This window comes from Eptatretus burgeri, chromosome 7 (assembly GCF_056783735.1).
Source record: "Eptatretus burgeri isolate ZD-2024b chromosome 7, Ebu_testis_v1, whole genome shotgun sequence".
Classification (NCBI taxonomy): Eukaryota; Metazoa; Chordata; class Myxini; order Myxiniformes; family Myxinidae; genus Eptatretus; species Eptatretus burgeri.
Window position 1 is genome coordinate 108,571,615 of NC_140967.1, and position 7,505 is coordinate 108,579,119.

General features: G+C 46.7%; 1 protein-coding gene across 1 annotated transcript in view; it reads right to left on the bottom strand.

The window, feature by feature from the left end:
- The window catches only part of LOC147024069 (protein-glutamine gamma-glutamyltransferase K-like), a 37,982-nt gene extending 37,553 nt beyond the window's left edge, over window positions 1-429 (bottom strand). Inside the window, exon 1 of the mRNA XM_085890242.1 lies at window positions 200-429. The gene's annotated coding sequence lies outside the window, so the exon portion shown is untranslated. The remainder of the gene's footprint in view (window positions 1-199) is intronic.
- Window positions 430-7,505: the final 7,076 nt, after the last annotated feature.

Genomic DNA, 7,505 nt, shown 5'->3' on the forward strand with positions numbered 1-7,505 from the left:
AAACTTTGTAACTTACACCACCAACAGCTCTTACATGTCGCTCAAATAAATAATTAAGTTATAAAGAAGTGAACAAAAATAAATGAAGGCATACATGTTTCAAAGTTTGTTTTTAGCTTTAAATTGTTTTACAGTAAATGTTTCGAACAAAAGTAAAAGTGCATATCCTCTACATTGCGCAGTAAAAACCAATAAATACCTTCTCGTTTACAAATTGCCTTCCTCGATTGTGCCTGAGATCGCAGTCTTCCCAAGAGCCTTAAACACGGTCACTCCTCCCAGACACACTCGCTGGGCCTGTCCTCATAACCATGGTCACTCCTCCCACAAACACACACACCATGGCTGGGCCTGCCATCATGGCCATGGTCACTCCTCCCACGCACACACCCTTGCTGGACCTGTCCACATAACCATGGTCACTCCTCTCACACACACACCCTTGCTGGGCCTGCCATCATGGCCATGGTCACTCCTTCCAAACACATTTGGTGCCTGTTCCTCATTACTAGTCAGCCTCACAGGGAAACAAACAGAGGAAAAGAGGGTGGGAGGGAAGGGAAGTATGATGAACAGGACTGGACGAGGAAAGAAAAATGGAATTTAAGAGGAAAGAGGATTTTAAAACTTGAGCAATAAATGAACGTTAAATATGAAGAAAGATAAAGGATGAGGAGCAAGGAGTGATCAATAAATCTATGGCCTCACATAAAACCTTTTTCACTGAGAATGATGACTGAGAATACATGGTGTTTGAAGATGGATATACCAAAAAGGACATTATTAATAATGATATTATTATTATAATATTATTAATTATTAAGATTTATAATAATAATAATTAATATAATACTTTTTAATAATAATTAATATAATAATAATATATATTATTATACACCACATGTTGGTGCCACCCTTCGATGACAAGGTATCAACAATATGATGTTTAAGGTCTTCAAGGTGCCTTAGTTTGTGAGTGCAGACTTTACTTTTTTATAAACCCCAGAGATAAAAAATCTAAAGGTGTTCAGTCAGGTGAACGTGCGGGGCCATTTCATCGGTCCTCCTCGACCAATCCAACGGTCTAGTGAAGTTTTCTTAAAAAACAGTTTTATAATTTTTAAATATTCTCTCTATATCTTACAATTGTGACGATTAACTTTGCCCGATATGTGAAACGGAGCCTCATCAATAAAAACGAGGGTTGATAAAAAACAAAAAACAAATGTTCGTCCGATTCTATCCATTCAATTAACCATTATTGACAAACGTTCACTCTTGTTTCATAATCGTCTAAAAGTTTATAAACTGTTTACATTTTATAACATTTAAACCTCAATTCTTTATCAAGGATATCATGTACAAAGCTTTTCGGAATGTTTAACTCAAGTGATGCTTTCCCTCTCCCAATTAAATTGACTTTCTCGGGCTGTTGGTAAATTCCTACATAACAGCATTCGACCTTTCACTTGACTTTCTTGACCTTCCAGCAGATTTCTCCTTCAGGACAGATTCTGGAGTCTCAAACTGAGCCAGCCACCTTCATATGGAATGTCTTTCATTGTGTTCATTTCATTGTGTTCAGTGGAAACACTGGTTTGTTCATTTCACAATGAAAACACCTTTGGGATTGAGTGATTGAACCACATTCATGTACAAATCTCACAAATTTTGTTTTCTCTTGAAGACTTGTCATTATATCAGAAAATGATAAATATTCACAACAAACTAAAACGTACAAAGTATAATTGCATGCATTCAATTTAAATTCATGTCAGGATCGAGAACAACAATAATACGATTCAACGTTCTTTTTGGTAGAAACATCTTCAGATGCTATCCATCCATCCATTGGGACCATACTCTGTGCAGAGCGTTGGTGCTGCCGAAGAAGTCTCCTTGGCTATTGGACACAATCCTGGACGGATCGCCAATTCGACACAGGATACCAACAAGCTGGCACTCATTTTGCCGACCTCAGAGGGATGACAGGCAGAGTCAACCCCACCTGGTATTAATTCAACAGCCAAGTAGGATTTGAACTCAGGATCCTCAGATCCCAATCCCACCACCCTAACTTCAGACACTATGTATGTATGTCATGTATATGTATGTAATGTATGTAATGTATGTATGTAATGTTATGTAATGTATTGTTGCGAATTCGCGCCCGCTGGCGTGCGGACGGCCACGTCACAAGAATCGCGACCGCGTCGACCACCGGACGGACAATTCAGTCGTGACCCTCTCGGAACAACGCCGGGAGCTAGTCACGGGTGGGTGTTTAACCCCACCACGACCGTGCCAATTGCCCACCCGCGCAGGATAGGGTTGCTCGCCAAATTCGATCTCCCTAAGTACCTGCATGGATGGTCGACTGGGCGATTGTACCACACCACAGGCCGACTCCGGACACGAACCGCTAAAGCGGTCTGTTCCGTGATACAGTAATAACCGAGCAGTGTTATCAACGGCCTCGACGGTTCCGATTAATTACTAGGTGTCAAGCCCACGATGAACCCTTTACGTGAAGCAGGATGGAGGGTCAATAAATAAAAGACGAAGCGAAACGGGAAAACAGTTAACACAAAGCACATTTATTTCCCGGCACACGGAAAGTACACATCTACAGCCAAACAGTCATAATGCACATAGAGCAACAAAAACAAAAGCAACAACGACGCAGAGTTACTACCGACTACGCGCACACACGGCAACACTTATACAGTTCTACTTTACAGACGGCGCCAACACACATTTACTCAAAAGCAAAGGAAAGAAGCCACCCTCATAGACAACGTGGCAGATGGGCCTATAGGCCAATATGCGCGCGTGACTTGAAGGAGCGGCCAGGCCCGCGAGACCAGGAGGGGGGGGGGGTCCTACCCGCGTCCTCGTGGCGCGTTGGCGGACGAGCCGCAGATGTGGCCGCGTGGCTGTGCCCCGACTCCGTGCTCCTTGGCGGGTCTCGTTGGCACAACATTTGGAGTGGGATGGGAACGGGGCCCCCTTGTTGCACTATCTCAGCACGGGGCAAAGGGGGAATTGTTGATGCCTTGGCTGGCTTGGGTCCTGCGACAAGCGATCCCACACCGCGACCTCGTCGCCGACCGCCGTCCTTCTCGCCTCGGACCTGAGCTCCTTGGCATCTTCGCACAACCCTTCTCATCCGATTCCAGAACCCAACTCGATGACACTGATGACTTTGCCACCCGACTCGACTCACTCTCCACCCGAATCGACTGACTCTCCACCCGACTCGACTCACTCTGCCATGATTCGCCTTGCGCTCGCCATTTTATAGGCTGGCAGGAACAGTTAATATGCAAATATTAGACAGCCCGTCGCTCAGTGTTCACAGGTGATGCGGGAATGGCCGTAGAAGGAGAGAGGCGAAGGTGGTGGAGGGTTTTCTTTGGTGGTTTGATGGTTATGGTGCCGTCTGGGAATGGCGGTGATGCGATGATGTGCGAGCGAGTTGTGAAGGTAAAGGTCGTGGCCGTTGGCGTTGTTGTTGTTGTCCGAGGGTTGGAGTGTGGTTGCAGTTGGTGACGATGGCTGGCGTGGTGGTTGTTGTATGATGGCGGTTGAGACGTGGTTGGTTCAAAATAAAGATCGAACAGAAAAACGGCTATCTCAAAGCGTTGCATCCCGGATGAATCACATAAATTCCCTCTATACAACGGGTTTGGGGCTAACTACACATGTACTTGGAGATATCTCACCTACGGGCCCTGAATGGTGTAATGCGAATTCCCACAGCCGTAAGACGACCTCCTCCCTTTTTACAGACTCGTCCCGAGTCGTCAAATTTTCGTGTGCCATCATGTGTATTTCTCCCCTAGTATGTTTTACCTACGGATCCCTGAGTGCGACATTCATGGTATTCGTGTCCCCAAAATAAATAACCTGAGGGCTGAGTAACTAACTAAACAAACCCACTCATATGGACAACTTAAATAAAATTGCCGGCGCTAGACATACATTCCGGGGGCGCACTCATATTTACAGTGCAACTTAACTTTAACTTACAAATTTTACACTAAACCATGGCCCAGGATCAATGGACTCTGCAGGAGAAAGGTAAAAGAGTCAAAAGAGAACCGGCGCACGGGCCGCCAATGCAGGCCCGTGTTGTAGCTGCCAACAGGACAGTTCTTGCAGCTTGCAAACTGTTGCTACCATCCTGGCGCACATGGCAATGAACAAGGGGGGCAAAGCAAAATTGAACGGGTGCAAAAAGTAGATGAGGGCAGTGGGCATGGCATGGCAAAGGCAGCAGGCAAACACAGAAAGCAGAACAAGGCCGTTGCAGGCAAACACAGCCGGCAGACGAAGTGGCCGGCATAGGCCTTGCAGTAAAAACAGCCGACAGATGAACTGGCTGGCACAGGCCTTGAAGCACAGCAGCTGCACATGATCCGGCCGGAACAGGCCTTGCAGCAAAACAACAGCTGCCGATGAAGTGGGCCGGCCTTTGCCCTGCAGTGGAGGTTGGTAGAGGGAGTGTGGTGGTGCTGGCCACTCGGAAGGCGGGCTCGGACCTACCCTACGGTCTCCCTCCCAACCTATCGCATTTGACTGTTACTGTCCATACCCACTCCCTTAATTTGTAAAACCCAATTTAACCCCAATTAATTTTTTTTGTTTTATTTCCTTTATTTCTTTTTACTCTTCCCCATGAAAAATCGTCCCCTAACCCCCTTTATGTCTCTGTTCGGCTGATCTATCCTGTCACTGAGCCTCCTCCCAACCCCTACGTTCCCTTCCCGGAGGGGAATGAGGGAGAGAGCATCATGTGTCGAGGCCGAATTCAAGCGTCAGGATGGCCTCCCCAGACTTCAGCGATCGAAAACCCAAAGTGGGTCCAGCAGCCCAGAACGAGAGCGAAGGGATGGATGGTGTGGAGGGGTACACTTCCTAATATACCCCATTCATTAACTCTTAAACTACCCCGGGGCTTTCAACAAACGCCTCTCTCTTAAGCTATCGGTTCGAACAACCAAGATTCCCATCGCCTGTGTTGGTGTCCTCTCAATTTCGGGCCTCGCCCCTCAATTTTCTTTACGTGCCCTCACACGGTCTCATGGCTGGGACGCGTGGCTCCCCTTGGCAGGCACTACCCTCTGCTGATTCTCCGACGATGGCACCCCCGGGTACTATACTGCCTCCGAGCCTACCAGCTCCCTAAACACCGGGGAGTGCCCTCCCTGGCGACTCCCCTGAAACGCTCACATGGCAGGCTGGCTTCCCGGGCCCCTTTCCGAGGGTCACCCGTGCCTACAACACTGCCCACGCGGCTAATGGCACCCCGGGCCCCCGCACCATGCGAGCACTTCCGTGCCCACTACGCTAACCCGGCCCCCCATGGGCCCTTGGCCTACTAGCCCGGTGCCCGGGGTACCCACTCAGCGATACTCACCGTTCGTAGCCATGCTCCCAGCCCGTCAACAGGGCTCCTGCACGCCTCTAAATTGGTATCGAGCCTACATTCACACCAACAGCAAAACGACCTCCATTTTTGTTAATTTGACTACCCCAGCTAACTCACTTTATTCTGACCCCGGGGTCCCTTGGGCAGAAGTCACTCCTCCCCCCAATCACTCATCGCACCAGGCATTCCACATTCGCTCCATTCACACAGACCTGCTGGCCTCACTCACTCACCAAGCACAAGTTTCCACCCAACTCACCAAATCTTAAACACACCCACCGCTGAACTCTGCCATCCTTCTCACTACTTCCCCTAACTACCTCGTGCTCCCATGTCGTCCCTTTTAACAATACGTAGCTAAGCTACGTCCCCACTACACATGCAAAGTCTGTCTCTGTCTCCAAATAATCCCATTAATCAATTTCCCAACCTAAATCACAACTAAAACCCTCCACCAAATCCATTCTATGGGCCCCGTGAGGAGTTACCCCTGCCCCTTGAAGCCGGTCTAGCTAAACTTAGCCTTCCCCCGAGCTAGTTCCATCCTGTGCCCTGGCAGGGGGGTCTTCCATCCCATGCCCGGGAATCCTGTTCACCCGAAAGCGAGGCTTTCTTTCGTTAATTTTAATTTTTTTTTTTCAAAATTTTGCGCAGCACCAGCGCGGCAACTCACAGCTCGCACATTTGTGCCTGCCCGTGACGTCATGCAGCTGTAAGTGTACCTCACCCCTTCTTGGAAGGCACCATCTGGCAGGGTTTCAACCTCCTGCCGGATTCCAACCCTACGTGCAGCCATGACGTCACCGTGCGCACCACAAAAGCAAACCTCGCACTCCAAGGGGCTCCCCACGCAAACACATGTGCTCTGCCCATTGGAGCTGAACAGAAGCTCGTGTGGAGAACCCGTCCGGTTCAAATCCGTCTACCTGCCTAAACTTTGTCCATCCACGGGATCGGCAACATTCACCGCTGGCGTTTCCAGACCGGGCTTCACTCCCGCAAGCGAGCACGTAATACCCACAATTATGTACCCAGCGAGATTGTAACACCCAAAATAATGAGAAGAAAACCAAGAGGGTATCACAGCCTGTAAAGCATGTAATACCCAAATAAAGAGAAGAAAAACAATGGCGTATCACAGCCTGTAAAGCATGTAATACCCAAATAAAGAGAAGAAAAACAATGGGGTATCACAGCCTATAAAGAATGTACTACACAAATAAAGACAAGAAAAACAATGGGGTATCACAGCCTGTAAAGCATGAACTACCCAAATAAAGAGAAGTAAAACTATAGGGTATCACAGCCTGTAAAGAATGTACTAGCCAAATAAAGAGGAGAAAAACAATGGGGTATCTCAGCCAGTAAAGCATGTACTTCCCAAATAAAGAGAAGAAAAACAATAGGGTATCTCAGCCTGTAAAACATGTAAAACCCAAAGAAAGAGAAGTAAAACTATCGGGTATCACAACCTGTAAAGCATGTACTACCCAAATAAAGAGAAGAAAACAACATGGTTTCACAGCCTGTAAAGAATGTAATACCCAAATAAAGAGAAGAAAAACAATGGGGTATTACAGCCTGAAAAGAATGTAATACCCAAATAAAGAGAAGAAAAACAATAGGGTATCACAACCTGAAAAGAAGGTAATACCCAAATGAAGAGAAGAAAAACAATGGGGTATCACAGCCTGTAAAGCATGTACTACCAAAATAAATAGATGAAAAACAATGGGGTATCACAGCATGCAAAGAATGTAATACCCAAATAAAGAGATGAAAAACAATAGGGAATCACATCCTGTAAAGGAAGTACGACCCAAATAAAGAGAAGAAAAAAAATAGGGTATCACATCCTGTAAAGCATGTACTTCCAAAATAAAGAGAAGAAAAACAATAAGGTATCACAGCCTGTAAAGAATGTAATACCCAAATGAAGAGAAGAAAAGCATTGGGGTATCACAGCCTGTAAAACATGTAATACCCAAATAAAGAGAAGAAAAACAATGGGGTATCACAGCCTGTAAAGCATGTAATACCCAAATAAAGAGAAGAAAAACAATGGGGTAAC